The 18,028-nt window shown below is 44.5% G+C and overlaps 1 long non-coding RNA gene across 1 annotated transcript; it reads right to left on the bottom strand.

The window, feature by feature from the left end:
* Positions 1-2,860: 2,860 nt before the first annotated feature.
* Positions 2,861-13,735, bottom strand: LOC134346318 (uncharacterized). The gene is made up of 3 exons (XR_010017902.1): positions 13,673-13,735; positions 4,253-4,361; positions 2,861-3,436 (listed from the first exon to the last, which is right to left on the bottom strand). It is a non-coding gene; the product is annotated as an uncharacterized LOC134346318 (long non-coding RNA).
* Positions 13,736-18,028: the final 4,293 nt, after the last annotated feature.

Here is an 18,028-nt window from a genome sequence, read left to right as displayed (position 1 = left end):
TGGGAATGGGAAGCAGAGTTGAAATGGGTGGTTACTGGGGGATCCTGTCTGTTGTGGCGGACAGAGCGGAGGTGCTCAACGAAGCGGTCCCCCAATTTGCGTCGGGTTTCACCGATGTAAAGGAGGCCGCACCAGGAGCACCGGATGCAATAGATGACCCCCCACAGACTCACAAGTGAAGTGTTGCCTCACCTGGAAGGACTGTTTAGGGCCCTGAATGGTGGCAAGAGAGGAGGTGTAGGGACAGGTGTAGCACTTACGCTTACAGGGATAAGTGCCGGGTGGGAGAACCGTGGGGAGGGACATGTGGATCAGGGAGTCACAGAGGGACCAATCCCTGCGGAAAGTGGAGAGGGGTAGAGAGGGAAAGATGTGCTTACTGGTGGGGTCCTGTTGAAGATGGCGGAAGTTGCGGAGGATAATATGCTGGAACCGGAGGCTGGTGGGATGGTAGGTGAGGACAAGGGGAACTCTGTCCCTGTTGTGGTGGCAGGAGGATGGGGTGAGGGCCGAAGTGCGGGAAATGGAGGAGATGCGGTTGAGGGTATCATTGATGACGTCAGAAGGGAAACCACGATCCTTAAAGAAAGAGGACATTTGAGATGTCCTGGAATGGAAAGCCTCATCCTGGGAGCAGATGCGGCGGAGACAGAGAAACTGGGAATAGGGAATGGCATTTTTGCATGTGGCAGGGTGGGAAGAGGTATAGTCAAGGTACAATGCAGAGATGAAGCTTGCCACCTTTCCTGCTCACAAAAAATAAAATTTCTCCTACTGGCAACTTCAACAGACAGATAAACCCAATGGCCAGTGCCTCCTTGATGTATTCCTTCATGGCCACCATTTAAGGACAAGAGAGAGAAAAGAGCTGGTCCCGGGGAGAACTAGTGCCAGGTACGACATCTATGGCACAGTCGTATGGCTGGTCGGGGGCAGGGAGGTTGCTTTCCTTTTACAGAAGATCTCAAGAAGGTCAGCATATTCAGTGAGAATCCCAGAGAGGTCCACATCTTTAGCTGGCACAGGAGGGGATTCACGGAATGAAGCTTGAGCTGGACCCAGATGCCAGTCTCCACTGTTGGAGTGCTTTATGAGACCAATCAATCAGCGGGTTATGTTGCAATAACCATCAGAAACCAAGCACCAGTGGCAGTTGAGACACATTAGCCAGACAGGAGGAGAGTTCGTCACTATGGTTGCCTTCGAGCCCAAGTTGGAAGAGTTGGGTGAAAAGCTGGATCTGGCTGGTACCCAGAGGTCAACTGTCCAGGGTTTGTCGTTGACCTTTTCTCTTAACTCCTGAGTTGGAGCACCCCATCTTTGAGCCAGAGAGATGTCTATGAGGTTCCCAGCTGCACCGGAGTCAATAAATGCCTTAAGTTCATGGGTCCAAGATGCTGATGACAAGGAATTTGTGAGCATTACACAATTAGAGGAAGATGAACGCAGTGAAAACCAACCTGTCACGTATCCCCTCCCTGCTGAAAAGGACAACCTTTTTTACTGGACGCTTGGAATATGCCACCCATAAATGTCCTGCATCACCACAAACGAGGCAAGAATCTGTTCTCCAGCACCGTTCTTATTTCTCCTGAGACAGGCGCAAAAGTCCACTTGCATAGACTGCTCCATGGACCGGGTGCTGGGAGATGACAGAGAGGATGAGGAAAGATAGTGATCAGACAGTATGTAGGAAGCTTGAGATATTCTTTCCCTGCACCATTTTGTTAGCTATTACTCGAATAACCAGATTAATCAGGTCATCCAGACTATCCTGTTCATCATGGACAGCAATCTCTTGCTGGACTCCTGTGTTCAGTTCATGCTGGAAGGCAGTAATGAGAGATTTCTCATTCCATCCTGTCTCTTTTGCAAGTGCGTGGAATTTGACTGCATAGATCCTCACTGTCCCTCTGCCTTGGTGCAGGTCCAGGAGTTGGTGTGTAGCCCCCTGCCAATGTACTGGAAGGTCAAAAACCCTCTTCAATTCTGCAGCAAAATGTCAGAATGACTGGGCTGTGGGGAATCCTTGCTCCCATAAAGCATTGAACAGGCTGAGTTGAGGTCCATCTAAGAGATTGACCCTGTACGCCAGTTTTCGGGCATCGTCATCAAAATGACCAGGCTGGGCTTGGAATGTCTACCTGACGAAGGGTCTCAGCCTGAGACGTTGACTGTACCTCTTCCTAGAGATGCTGCCTGGCCTGCTGCGTTCACCAGCAACTTTGATGTGTGTTGCTTGAATTTCCAGCATCTGCAGAATTCCTGTTGCTAGCTTTCCACAGTGAGTTTGTGGGTGGTGGCCATGAAAGCAGAAATCTTAGACACCTGACCCTGATTGTCTGTGGTGAGCTGTTGAGCAGATGTGCCAAGGGATCATACCTGTTCCTTCAAGTGAGACTGGGCTTGTCGGCATGAGGTTATCTGCATCATTGTTTCAGTAACTTCACCCAGTACAGATTCAATTGCCTGTAGCTGTCCCCTACCTGACCAATGAATCCTTGGGCCAAGCTCAGTTACTCTCTCACTGCTGGGTCCATCTTTGTGTAGTTAAGGCTTGCTCTCAGACTTTTGGATATGACCCAATGTGGCGGGGGGGGGGGGCGGTGAGGGTGAGGGAAGAGAGAGAGAGAGAGAGAGAGGTCAATAGTTCACAGACTTTAATGTGAACAGGGTTTTAAGGGAAAGGAAAACAATAAATGCAGGGCCAAACAGGGCCTTTGTCTAAAACTCTCAAATGGAAAATTATATGCCAAAACCGTGGCTGAAAGTAATATCTAAATATAAAACAAATACCGCTAGTCTTCAGCGTCAGTTGCCTCAGCAGTCCACTTTCTCAGACAAGGCTGAATGCAAGCAGGTAGTGTATCATTACTGTGCTTTGCTCAAGTCTCAACAAGCGCTACAATGAAAAGAATGGAGTTAAATACTGCCATAATGAAATAATAATTAGTGGACACATGCATATTCATGAGTGAAGTTGCTGAATCTGCTGTGCTGTTAAGTCTATGGCTTTTGCAATCTCAGTGTTTCTCAGTGCTTCTTTTCTATAGCTACCCTCATTGGATAACCTCTACAACCAATCCCTCTGCAATTCTAGCCACACTCAGAGATGTTCTTTTTACTGAACATTTATCACCCATCTTCCTTGCAGCTTAAAACTACAAACATTTATTTCCTTTCTTTCCCAGTTCTGAAGAATCTTCAACACAAAACCTAAACTGTTTCTCTCTCCACTGATACTGCTTGACCTTCTGAGTGTTTCCAGCATTTTTACCTTTATTTCAGATTCCCAGTATTTGCAGTTTCTGAGTTGCAACAATCTGTGTTGATGTATTCATAATTACTGCTTCACTACACTTTCATGTCCAATACCACCAAAAGCCTCCGGAAATCAAATGCTGTTGCAGTTCCTTCAAGGGTGAATACACAGTTTCTGAAATACAAGAACAAGAGTGGAATGGGAGTAATTGTTTTCGAAACAAAATGAAGAACTTGCTTTGTTGATCCAATATTATTCATCATAAGATTGTTTTACTCTTTAAAATCTAAATTCTATGTCCTTGTACTACCTTGATGTACTTACACTCAGTGACCTCAGTGACCATTTATTATGTGCACTTATACACTTGATCATTAATGCAAATATCTAATCAGCCAATCATGTGGCACCAATTCAAAGCATAAAAGCATGTAGACATAGTCAAGAGGTTCAGTTGTTGTTCAGACCAAATATTAGAATGGGGAAGAAACGTGATCTAAGTGACTTTGACCATTGAATGATTGTTGGTGCCAGACAGGGTGGTCTGAGTATCTCAGAAACGCTGATATGCTATGATTTTCTCACAATAGTATCTAGCATTTATACGGAACGGTGTGAAAAAGAAAACAAACAAAAAAAAACAACATCCAGTGAGTGGCAGTTTTGTGAGTGAAAATGCCTTGTTAATGAGAGATGGCAGATTTGAATGGCCAATCTGGTTCAAGGGGACAGTAACTCAGATACATCAGACACTGTTGCATTAGTGGTCTGCAGAGGAGCATAACGCATTGAACCTTAAGGTGGATGGGCTACAGCAGTAGAAGCCCACAATCATACACTCAGTGGCCACTTTATTAGTGTATGTTTTCAAATGTTCTGTCTGGATGGCATACTTTTCACTGTATTTTAATACATGTGACAAGAATAAACTAATTGCCAATCTTCCTCTTCCCTTCAAAAACAGCTATTAGAAAGGGTAGAAGATTTTACCTCTATGTTTATCTGCATTCAGATACCATTCAAAGTCCAAAGTGCTTCTTGGAAATTTGTCAAAGAAATTGGTGGGATGTTTCAACTTTTTCATTTGATGTAGACTAACCTATGAAGAGAACGTCAGCAGAATTTTAGATTCATGGAGTTAAGAAGTCATTGGCAATGCGATTATTTGACAGGAGTTTGGTAGATTTATGACATATGGTTTAGAAGATAGAGAGATTAATTAGCTTGGCATTCCATTTACATGGGTTATCAGTTTCAAAATACAGATTTGCTCCATTTCGTCAAACCATCCATGAACCAGTGCTCCTACTACAAAGTCTCTGATACAGCAGTTTGATTGTTTTCCTTATCCTGATTCAAACTGTGAATAGATTGTTAATTTAGCCTCTATATAATTGAAATTGTTTTCTTCATGTGACAGAACATAAAAGATTTGAAATCAGTGCAGCAATTTGTTTTTGGAAATGTTTCCCTGTAGATTTCCTGTCACTCCGCAGCTCATTGATAATGCTCTCTCTCTACAACTCTCTAAGCAATCTTGGTTAATCTGACATTGCGTTGGAGTTGCTGTTAACAGGGTGCACAATCACTTCAGGGATCATCAGACAGAAGGAAAAACATTTATTTTACATTCTCCAATTAAAATTCTACACAGAGATAGTAACCATTCCCAGGAGATTTTCTGTGACTAAAAACAATATTATGAAGCAGAATTTTAAATTGGAAAATGTAAAATCAATATCCTTCTCTCCTTGACAATCTCTAAAATGGTTACAGTTCCTTTTACTGCAACCCCTACATGAAGTTTGCCTTCTTTGCATGGTCTGTCAGAAAATTGCAAAGTGTTGGCGTGATGAGTAAGTGGAGAATTTCTGAAACAAGGTGAGCAGAAGATATCAGTTCAGAAAATGAGAGAGAAAACATGTTTCACAATCACGCAGGGCCTAGAGGCACTTTATATACACAGCAAAGCACACTTAAGGCATAATCCTTGTTGTAATGCAGGGAATATCACATTTAATTTATGCACAGCAGACTCCTGTAAAAAGCAGTGTGATACTAGCCAACTAATCTGCTCTTTTAAATTATGTTAATTGAGGGATAAATATTAGCCAGTGTATTCTTTGAAGCTACTCTCTGGGATTGCTAATGTCCACCTGAGAGGACAAATGGGGCCATGGATTCATGTCTCATCTGAAAGATGCATCATCAGTCCTACACAGTAATTCCATCTTTGTGGGATTTAGGCACAGATCCAGATCAATAAGTCTAATATTAACAGTGTTCACCTTTCAAATGAACATATAAAAATATCTGTACAATAAAGGTTAGTTTTAATTATAATCTTTAAAAGGCTCCTGATTGTATGACTGTTTTCTCAAAGGTTAGTTTATTGGAGCTATTTTGCTGAGATGTGATATGCTTCTTCAGCACGCTTGGTAGGTTAATAAGGTGTTTCAAAGAGGGCCAATTGGAAGTTATTGAATATGATTTGATATTAATTATTAGGAAAAAAACTGAAGATAAAGACTGATATCCTTAAGTAAAATGTGAATTCCATATTTTGTTCAAAAAGTAACTTTATAATGTGAAAAAAGTACATGCTTTGATTACTCAGATAGTAGGAGTGTGTACCTTCAGTGTTCAGTTACTTCTTTGCTTTTACATTTGCATTGGAGAAGATCTTTATATCAAGATGTGGATCCTATTTTTACCGGACAGTGAAATAGTTTAGCTTTAAGAGTTGCATGACAGAAAGTAATGAACATAGATACATTTTGTTTGCCCAACAATCAGATGAAACAAAACTATTGAAGATATTGAGTACATAACAATCAATCTTCACCAATTAATCTGCAGCACATCCAGAGATGAAATGAGGAAAACTGATGAAGGGTCCAGGCCTGAAATGTGACTGTTTATTCCTCTCCATAAATGCTACCTACCCTATTGAGTTCCTTCAGCATTTTGTGTGTGTTGATGAGGAAAACTTCGCAAAAGTCTGAAGTTGAAGCCTGATCCCAAGTCTGCTGTACCTACATGCCAAATACAAAATTTACTGACTTAACCAAAAAATTACCTCCTGGAAGATAAATAGATATGGGGTACTTGTACAAATCGTTAGCGTGTGCTCAGAAAATAGATGTTATCACAAGGAAGGCATACCACCAGCTTTACTTTCTAAGAAGGTTAAGGGGATTTGGCAATTCACCAAACATGCTAACAAACTTCTACAGCTGTTCTGCTGAATGTGTCCTATTCAGATGCATCTTGATCTGGTATGGTAATTTGAATGCATGTGAATATAACAATTTGCAGAGAGTAGTGGTCTCCACCTAATACATCATGGCCACATCCTACCCCACAATTTGGAAGTATCTATAATAAGGGTCTGTCTGAAGAAGATATTAAATCCCCACCATCCAGGCCATGCCATCCTCTCACAGCTACCATTGGGCATGAGGTATAGAAGCCTGAAGACCCAAGCTACCAGCTTCTTCCCTTCAAACATTCAGCTCTTAAAGCACCGTGCAACTTAATCATTACTTCAGTATAGCAAAGTTATCACCACACTCAGCACTTTGAACTTTGAAGAAATTGAAATTTTGTTCTAATTGTGTTATTTATTGTAAAATATATCTATATCTTATATCTAACTCATTTTTTGTGGATGTTGTATTTACAGAATGCTGCATATACAGAAAGTTGCACATGCAATATGTTGTAGTGTCTTATACTATGTACCTGTGGTGCTGCTATAGATAAGTGTGTAAGTTTTTCATAGCGCCTGTGCATATACAGTATGTAGTTGCTTATAGAACATAGAACATAGAATAGTACAGCACAGTACAGGCCCTTCGGCCCACAATGTTGTGCCGACCCTCAAACCCTGCCTCCCATATAAGCCCCCACCTTAGATTCCTCCATATACTTGTCTAGTAGTCTCTTAAACTTCACTAGTGTATCTGCCTCCACCACTGACGCAGGCAGTGCATTCCACGCACCAACCACTCTCTGAGAAAAAAACCTTCCTCTAATATCCCCCTTGAACTTCCCACCCCTTACCTTAAAGCCATGTCCTCTTGTATTGAGCAGTGGTGCCCTGGGGAAGAGGCGCTGGCTATCCACTCTATCTATTCCTCTTATTATCTTGTACACCTCAATCATGTCTCCTCTCATCCTCCTTCTCTCCAAAGAGTAAAGCCCTAGCTCCCTTAATCTCTGATCATAATGCATACTTTCTAAACCAGGTAGCATCCTGGTAAATCTCCTCTGTACCCTTTCCAATGCTTCCACATCCTTCCTATAGTGAGGTGACCAGAAATGGACACAATACTCCAAGTGTGGCCTAACCAGAGTTTATACTGTTTATACAACAGTAAAATCATCTCTGAGCTTTAATGTATTACCATGAAGAAAACTTCACTAACTTATTAAAACGGGGCCTCAAATTGGGAGTACATGTCACATAGAACATAGAACATAGAAATTTACAGCACATTACAGGCACTTCGGCCCACAATGTTGTGCCAACCATGTAACTACTTCAGAGACTGCCTAGAATTTCCCTAGTGCATAGCCCTCTATTTTTCTATGCTCCATGTACTTATCCAAGAGGCTCTTAAAAGTATCCGCTTTCACCACCTTTGCCAGCAGTGCATTCCACACACCCACCACTCTCTGTGTGAAAAACTTACCCCTGACATTCCCTCGGTACCTATTTCCAAGCATCTTAAAGCTATGTCTCCTTGTGCTAGCCATTTAAGTCCTGGGAAAAAGCTTCTGGCTATCCCAATGATCAATGCCCCTCATTGGAGACCTGGCTTAAATTTAATATCTGTGACACACAGTTCATAGAATGCATCAAAATATGATATAATTGCTACCTGCTCAAGAATGCAGTTAGTCAGCACTCATTCAGCTCAGGAGAACATTACTTCTCTTTCCTGTTCTTCCTCCAAATCACAATCTCTATCATCCAGCCTTGTGCCAATCATTACTTTCAGCCCAGATTTCTCATCCATTTCCTCGCCATTACATTTCCTTTCTCCTCCATCCCAGAACTTCCAGTCACTGCCTTTCACATCTCTTACTTGCTGTTGTCTCCTTCATACAACAGGGAAACAGGCCCTTTGGCCTGTCAAGTCTATCATTGTAACAATCTTACATCTATTAAATTTATTCTGCCTACATTCCCATCAACTTCCACCCAGACCCTATCACTCACCAAAACACTAGGGGCAATTTACAGTAACAAATCAACCTATCAACCCACATGTCTTTGGAAAGCAGGAGAAAACAGAAGCAATCAAGGGAAATCCACAAATTGCAAACTCCACGACACTAAATGTCAGGATTGAATGTTTGTTACTGGAGCACTGAGGCAGAATGAGATGTGGCACTGTACATCTTTCAAGCTATGATCTCCATCCCTCTTCCTTCCTGCTCCCCTCTTTGCCACCCTCAGAAAGCTCCAATAGCTGATGCAATCTCCTTCCAACTGACTTTCCCAACTTTGTTTCACCAAAGCTCTGATTTCTGATCTTTTTCCAGGAAGCATCTCTACATTTTTCCCCCCTCACAACCAGACAGCCTAATCGTCATGGCTTGGCTTCGCGAACAAAGATTTAGGAAGAGGGCTGCCTATGTCTGCTGCAGGCTCTCTGGTGCCTGACGAGGCCAATACGGGACAGGCAGGTCCGGCCACAGTGGCTGCAAGGGAAATTCTGTTCTGGGTTTGGTGCTGTTGTGTCACAGTTCTTTCTCCTTCTCCTTTTGTCCTCAATGCCAGCCTGTGTGCATTCTCGAAGGAGGAGACAGAGTGGTGAATGATGTGTCACCAGGCCTCGCGATTGGAGGCTAGATTAGACCACTGGCGATGGTCAATGTGACAGGCACCAAGGGATTTCTTCAGAGAGTCCTTGTACCTCTTCTTCGGTGCCCCTCTGTCACAGTGGCCAGTGGAGAGTTCGCTGTACAGCACAGTCTTGGGCAGGCGATGATCCTCCATCCTGGAGACGTGCCCTGCCCAGTACAGCTGCGTCTTCAACAGCATGGCCTCGATGCTGGTGACCTCCGCCTGTTCGAGGACTTCAATGCTGGTGACGAAGTCACTCCAGTGGATGTTGAGGATGGTGCAGAGGCAGTGCTGGTGGAAACGCTCAAGGAGTCGTAGGTTACCCACGACTCGGAGCCGTACAGGAGGGTGGGCAGTACAACAGCTCTGTACACTGTTACGTACCCTGCAATGGGTTATAGAACCAGCAGAAATGGAACACAGCTAGAGTCTGGTATTGCTTTTAACTAATGCTATTTTATTAGTAACTACACAAAACAATATAAATTCAGATATATCAAATAGGTTAGCAGAACTTTTGCATTTACAGATGTGTAAATATAAAAGCCAAACTTCTTCAAGCTTCGGTGGTAATTGGATACAGTCTTACAATGGAATGTAAGATAGTTCAGTTCAATGCTCAGGTTAATTAATGAGAGATATTTGTAATCCAAAAGGCGAATGTTGTGAGAAGGCATTTCATCGAATTTCACAGATTTCATGACAGCAATTCAAGATAACAGTAGTAATAGGTTTTATCTCCGAGGTTGTTCCACTCCACACATGAAGACAGTGATCTTCAGTGAAAACAACAGGAATTCTGCAGATGCTGGAAATTCAAGCAACACACATCAAAGTTGCTGGTGAATGCAGCAGGCCAGGCAGCATCTGTAGGAAGTGGTGCAGTTGACGTATCAGGCCGAGACCCTTCGTCAGGACTAACTGAAGGAAGAGTGAGTAAGAGATTTGAAAGTTGGAGGGGGAGGGGGAGATCCAAAATGATAGGAGAAGACAGGAGGGGGAGGGATGGAGCCAAGAGCTGGACAGGTGATTGGCAAAAGGGATACGAGAGGATCATGGGACAGGAGGTCCGGTAAGAAAGACAAGGGGGAGAGGAACCCAGAGGATGGGCAAGAGGTATATTCAGAGGGACAGAGGGAGAAAAAGGAGAGTGAGAGAAAGAATGTGTGTATAAAAATAAATAACAGATAGGGTACAAGGGGGAGGTGGGGCATTAGCAGAAGTTAGAGAAGTCGATGTTCATGCCATCAGGTTGGAGGCTACCCAGACGGAATATAAGGTGTTGTTCCTCCAACCTGAGTGTGGCTTCATCTTTACAGTAGAGGAGGCCGTAGATAGACATGTCAGAATGGGAATGGGATGTGGAACTAAAATGTGTGGCCACTGGGAGATCCTGCTTTCTCTGGCAGACAGAGCGTAGGTGTTCAGCAAAGTGGTCTCCCAGTCTGTGTCGGATCTCGCCAATATATAACAGGCCACATCGGGAGCACCGGACGCAGTATATCACCCCAGCCTACTCACAGGTGAAGTGTCGCCTCACCTGGAAGGACTGCTTGGGGCCCTGAATGGTGGTAAGGGAGGAAGTGTAAGGTCATGTGTAGCACTTGTTCCGTTTACACGGATAAGTGCCAGGAGGGAGATCAGTGGGGAGGGATGGGGGGGACGAATGGACAAGGGAGTCGCATAGGGAGCGATCCCTGCGGAAAGCAGAGAGAGGGGGGGAGGGAAAGATGTGCTTAGTGGTGGGATCCCGTTGGAGGTGGCGGAAGTTACGGAGAATAATATGTTGGACCCGGAGGCTGGTGGGGTGGTAGGTGAGGACCGGGGAACCCTATTCCTGGTGGGGTGGCGGGAGGATGGAGTGAGAGCAGATGTACGTGAAATGGGGGAGATGCATTTAAGAGCAGAGTTGATAGTGGAGGAAGGGAAGCCCCTTTCTTTAAAAAAGGAGGACATCTCCCTCATCCTAGAATGAAAAGCCTCATCCTGAGAGCAGATGCGGCGGAGACGGAGGAATTGCGAGAAGGGGAATGGCGTTTTTGCAAGAGACGGGGTGAGAAGAGGAATAGTCCAGATAGCTGTGTAGGCTTACAGTAGACATCAGTGGATAAGCTGTCTCCAGAGACAGAGACAGAAAGATCTAGAAAGGGGAGGGAGGTGTCGGAAATGGACCAGGTAAACTTGAGGGCAGGGTGAAAGTTGGAGGCAAAGTTAATAAAGTCAACGAGCTCTGCACGCGTGCAGGAAGCAGCGCCAATGCAGTCGTCGATGTAGCGAAGGAAAAGTGGGGGACAGATACCAGAATAGGCACGGAACATAGATTGTTCCACAAAGCCAACAAAAAGGCAGGCATAGCTCGGACCCATATGGGTGCCCATAGTTACACCTTTAGTCCTTACTCTTAATAATTTCTCCTTTGGCTCCTCCCACTTCCTCCAAACTAAAGGTGCAGCTATGGGCAGCCGTATGGGCCCTAGCTATGCCTGCCTTTTTGTTGGCTTTGTGAAACAATCTATGTTCCGTGCCTATTCTGGTATCTGTCCCCCACTTTTCCTTCGCTACATCGACGACTGCATTGGCGCTGCTTCCTGCACGTGTGCAGAGCTCGTTGACTTTATTAACTTTGCCTCCAACTTTCACCCTGCCCTCAAGTTTACCTGGTCCATTTCCGACACCTCCCTCCCCTTTCTAGATCTTTCTGTCTCTGTCTCTGGAGACAGCTTATCCACTGATGTCTACTATAAGCCTACTGACTCTCACAGCTATCTGGACTATTCCTCTTCTCACCCTGTCTCTTGCAAAAATGCCATCCCCTTCTCGCAATTCCTCCGTCTCCGCCGCATCTGCTCTCAGGATGAGGCTTTTCATTCTAGGACGAGGGAGATGTCCTCCTTTTTTAAAGAAAGGGGCTTCCCTTCCTCCACTATCAACTCTGCTCTTAAACGCATCTCCCCCATTTCACGTACATCTGCTCTCACTCCATCCTCCCGCCACCCCACCAGGAGTAAGGTTCCCCTGGTCCTCACCTACCACCCCACCAGCCTCCGGGTCTAGCATATTATTCTCCGTAACTTCCGCCACCTCCAACGGGATCCCTCCTCTAAACACATCTTTCCCTCCCCCTTCTCTCTGCTTTCCGCAGGGATCGCTCCCAACGCGACTCCCTTGTCCATTCGTCCCCCCCGCCCATCTCTCCCCACTGATCTCCCTCCTGGCACTTATCCGTGTAAGCGGAACAAGTGCTACACATGACCTTACACTTCCTCCCTTACCACCATTCAGGACCCCAAGCAGTCCTTCCAGGTGAGGCGACACTTCACCTGTGAGTAGGCTGGGGTGATATACTGCGTCCGGTGCTCCCGATGTGGCCTGTTATATATTGGCGAGACCCGACACAGACTGGGAGACCACTTTGCTGAACACCTACGCTCTGTCTGCCAGAGAAAGCAGGATCTCCCAGTGGCCACACATTTTAGTTCCACATCCCATTCCCATTCTGACATGTCTATCCACGGCCTCCTCTACTGTAAAGATGAAGCCACACTCAGGTTGGAGGAACAACACCTTATATTCCGTCTGGGTAGCCTCCAACCTGATGGCATGAACATCGACTTCTCTAACTTCCGCTAGGCCCCACCTCCCCCTCGTACCCCATCTGTTACTTATTTTTATACACACATTCTTTCTCTCACTCTCCTTTTTCTCCCTCTGTCCCTCTGAATATACCCCTTGCCCATCCTCTGGGTTCCCCCCTTGTTTTTCTTCCCAGACCTCCTGTCCCATGATCCTCTCATATCCCTTTTGCCAATCACCTGTCCAGCTCTTGGCTCCATCCCTCCCCCTCCTGTCTTCTCCTATCATTTTGGATCTCCCCCTCCCCCTCCAACTTTCAAATCTCTTACTCACTCTTCCTTCAGTTAGTCCTGACGAAGGGTCTCGGCCTGAAACGTCGACTGTACCTCTTCCTAGAGATGCTGCCTGGCCTGCTGCGTTCACCAGCAACTTTGATGTGTGTTGCTTGATCTTCAATGAATATCCTTTCAACACAAGTGGTACCACACCCGAATTCAGCTACGGGTCATCCCAAAGTGGTGGCCACAGGATACTCAAACAGAATCCACGTATGGATTATCACCAACAGTAGTTTATCACTGAGGTACCATCTTCGAGTGGTAAAACTATCAACCCAAGCAAGGATTATCACACACAGGTAGTTTCCACACAAGGTTACCCCGAACTCACAACTGTGATAGCCACTTATCCAGTTCCACGACATACAAAGTAACTCCAACAGTGATTTGCCACAGGGGTGCCTTTCTTCAGTGAACTACCACACCCAAACAAGGGTAACACACAAGTGGTATTCACAAAGGTACTCCCCTCACCAGAGAACCCACTCCTGTGGATTAACTACATGACAGTCACACCTCTTTGTCACTAGGTTTCTTCTGTTTCAAACCTATCTCTCCTCTCTTCTCTTCCTGCAAACTTGCTCTAGTTGCAGAAAACTTGTGAGAGTCATTTATCGATACTCAGGATCAATCTCAACTCACCCCTTTTGGGCTACTGAAAGTTTAAACCAGGACCTCACTCACTGGTGTCTTTCATTGATCGAATCCATCTTGACTCTGTGTGTGTTTGTATGTCTGTAACTGTCCTTGTAAAAAGTAAACACGCTGCAGAGAAACCATAACATTGATTGTCCATCAAATAACACCGCCTTTGGTCACCATGACAACTCATGAGCTCTCTCTCTCTCTTTCCATGACAACCCAGAAGCTAATAGCAGTAGTCAGTGTCCTTGTAAAAGTGTAAACACAGGCTGCAAGGCAGACTCCACCCTGTCTCTCTCAGCAGAAATCCAAAAGTTAGTCTCAGTTCTCTCTTGTGCCTTAAAGTGACAGTCCACAGCAAAAAGGAACCCGAGGAGTACATAACAGCATGCTGATCTTTGTGCCTTTTTCAAATGCTTGTTGTTCCAGACTCTTTTGTACAGCCTGCCCAATGTGCTGTTTGCCTTTCCGGTGTGTTGTCAATCTCTTTGTCGATCTTGGCATCTAACAAGATGGTTCACCCCAGGTAGCTGAACTGGTGGACTGTCTTCAGCTCTACCTCACCGATGGTGATGTGGGGAGGGTGGTAATCTTCCTGAGGTGCGGGCTGATGGAGAACTTCTGTCTTCTTCAAGCTGACTTCCAGTTCGAAGAGCTTGGCAGCCTCTGCGAAGCAGGATGTTATACGCTGCAGGGCTGTTTCTGTGTGGGCAACAAGGGCAGCATCGTTGGCAAAGAGTAGCTCTCGGATGAGTTGCTCCAGTGTCTTGGTGTGGGACTGTAGTCGCCTCAGGTTGAACAGGCTGCCATCAGTGCGGTATCGGATATAGACACCGCCCTTGTCATCAAGGTCTTCTGTGGCCCTTTCGAGCATCATGCTGAAGAAGATGGTGAAGAGTGTTGCCACAAGTACGCAGCCTTGCTTTACTCCGTTGCCTGTTGGGAAGAGTTCTGAGAGGTCATTGTTGTGTCTGACTTGGCCACGCTGATCTTCATGTAGCTGGATGACCATGCTGAGGAACTTTGGGGGGCATCCCAGTTGTTCCATGATTTGCCACAGACCTTCCCTGCTCACAGTGTCGCACGCTTTTGTAAGGTCAACAAATGTCACATACAATCCCTTGTTCTGTTCCCTACATTTCTCTTGGAGCTGCCTGAGGACAAATACCATGCCGGTGGTGCTCCTGTTGGCTCTGAAGCCACATTGGCTCTCTGGGAGGTGTTCTTCTGCAACGATGGGCACCAATCTGTTCAGGAGTACTCTTGCAAGGACTTTTCCTGTGATAGAGAGAAGAGTTATCCCCCGGTAGTTGGAGCAGTCGGACTTTTCCCCCTTGTTCTTATACAGGGTGATGACTGCATCACAGAGGCCCTGTGGTAGTTTACCTTGTTCCCAGCAGCAGACAAAAAACTTGTGGAGTTTGGTGTGTAACACTGGGCCCCCAGGCTTCCAAATCTCAGGTGGTATTCCATCAATTCCCACTGCTTTGCTACTTTTCAGCTGCTCTATGGCCTTGACTGTCTCTTCTAGGGTTGGAATCTTGTCCAGTTCTGTTTTCTCTGGCTGTTGTGGGATACGATGAATTGCTGAGTCTTGAACCATGCGGTTGGCGCTGAAGAGAGTCTGGAAATGTTCCAACCACCGGTTCAGGATGGACGCCTTGTCTGTGATGAGCGCCTGACCGTCTGCACTGCGCAAGGGACTCTGGACCTGGTGCAAAGGGCCATACACCGTTCTCAGGGCTTCATAAAACCCTCTGTTAGTCACTGGTGTCTGCGCAAAGCTGAGTTCTCTTTGCGAGATTGGTCCACAACACGCTCTGAATCTCTCAAAACTTGCACTAGAGGTTGCTGCATACAAGGCAGAAGGCTGCTTTCTTATCAGGACAAGACGGCTGAGCAAGGTGCGCCTGGTGGGCGGATCTCTTCTTCGCCAGCAATTCTTGGATTTCCTGGTTGTTTTCATCAAACCAGTCCTTGTTCTTCATTGTGGAAAACTCAAGGACTTCTTCAGAGGTTTGCAGGATGGTGGTTTTTAGGTGTTCCCAAAGCACTTCTGGAGAGGAGTCTGTAGGGAAACTGGGATCCTGAAGCCTCGACTGAAGATTCGTACTTACTGCTTCCGTACAGCCTGATAACCACCGAGCAGACCTGATGAGATCTTCCAAATAAATTCAGCAGCAGACCTACTCAGTGAAAATCAAAGCAAAAAAAAACAACAGCAGATGCCAGAAAACTAACATAAAAGTCAAAAAATTTTGCAATTACTTCGTAGGTCAGTCATCATTTATGGGAAGAGAACCCAAGTTCAAGGACAAGATATCTGTTCATGGGAAATAGACATAGTTTGAAACACAAACTTTGAACTAAACCATGAGTACGAGTTCTTTTCCCACAGATGCAGCCTGACCTGCTGAGTGATTTGAACATTTTCTGTTATTATCTCCAACCTCAGTGTTAGTTTCATCTCCTTATTTTTATCAAGGCCTCTAAATCCTTCTACAACCTTAAACATCCAGGTCAAGGTGATCATTTGTCATGATCAGGTCCAATTACAATTGAAAATTCAGCAACCTTATCTCCTCTCATTCAGTCTTCTATTCCCAATGAGGACATATGAATTTGCATAATTGTTCCTTATCATCTCTTCTCTCATCCTCTTTAGTCATTCTTGAGCTTTCTCTTATATCTGATTTTGTAGTTGCAATATCGCACTGCACTGTAATCCAACAGTGCTGAGAGATGGAACAAATTCTCAATTCAAAGAGAATTATAATATAAAGTATCCGGTGATAAAGTGCAGAGGACATCTGATTCCTGCTGGTTTCACAGGGTAGTCTAATCATAATTGATTTTAGCAAGGATTTTGGAAAGTACTCCAAATATATGCACTCACAAAAATAACTCTGCGTCCACAGGCAACCTGAATCACCTGCCAACCAATCCATGACCTCATTAATGATGAATATGATCTAATATGCCTCAGGAAAAATAACCTGGCCTGAAAACCCCTGAGTAGCTACTGGAAACAATGGTTCCATCCTCAATGGACAGAAAAGATACAAAACTAGACAGTGCAACTCACTCTACAACAAGAATAGAAAATACACAGAGGCAAGTTAGATACAATTATCAATGTAACACTTTCATTTTCAGAGGGGTGTTTCAATGGAACTATCTGTTGCTTACTTTAATCATTTTTGAAAGAAAACTTGTGTAGAAGTATTACACGAAAGTAAAACAAATTGCTCTTACACATCACACTTATTGTTCTTAGATGTAATATGATGGGTCAAGGACAGAAGAACCTCTCCCAGGTATATAATGTTTTAACAAGGTTCGAATTCAATTTATAATTGTTTCAATGTCCCCCAGAATTTGATTCATTATCTAATTGCTTCTTGTTTAACCTGGAGTTAACATGAAGCATTTTATACTGAATAAGCCAAAGGTTCTACTTTAAAAGACTAAAAGGATATCTTACCTCCAGTGTGGAAGGTACCCAGATAGTTCACTTCTGCCTGCTCCTCCTGTTCTAATACCACACTCTTTTCTTTATTTGACCTTGATCATGCAGATACCATCACTTTCAGTTCACGCAATGCTTCACTGCTTCCATTCTATCTGGAGTCATTCAAAGACCATTTAATCTCTCCCCATATGGCTTGATACCACAACTGCACACAGACCAGAAGAGTCATAGAACAGTCCAAAACATCAACATGTTTTTCAGCCTACCATGTCCATGCTACCTGTTGTATTAATCTACACTTACTCCATTCCCCGTGTTAGGTCTATAGCCTTATATACCTTGTTAATTCAAATATTTGCCTCCTCAGGCAATGCATTCCAAACTCAAATCACTCTCTGTGTCAATAAGAAACTCAGTTCCCCCTTAAACCTATCTTTCACAATGAAACTATGCCCTCTAGTCATAGACATCTTGGAGGAAAAGCTTTTTATTATATTTCTTCTGTAGCCCCCTCAACTTTATATGCCTTTTTCAGGTCTCTCTTCCACCATTCCAGGGAAAACATACCTTTCAATTTCTCCGTATAAATGCAATGCCCCAAATTTAGGCAATACCCTGGTGAAACTCAGCTGCCCTCTCTCAAGTACCACCACCCCAGAAAGAAATCCCTAGCTTATTGCTTTTAAAGTCCTTCATCTTTGTTCTTTTCCAATCACACCAACAGTTTCCCTGGAGATTTGAATAATTGTGAAAAATAACTGGCCATTTCAGATTTCGCTTTTCTATTTGAACCCTTTTGTTTTGCATTGACCTAAGTTGTGCAGAGAATAATTTTTCAGTGTTTTTTTTTAATACATGCCTGAGATACCTCTGTTCAAGCTGAA

The sequence above is a fragment of the Mobula hypostoma genome, chromosome 5 (genome assembly GCF_963921235.1).
Source record: "Mobula hypostoma chromosome 5, sMobHyp1.1, whole genome shotgun sequence".
Taxonomy (NCBI): domain Eukaryota; kingdom Metazoa; phylum Chordata; class Chondrichthyes; order Myliobatiformes; family Myliobatidae; genus Mobula; species Mobula hypostoma.
This window is presented reverse-complemented; position numbering and strand designations above follow the sequence as displayed.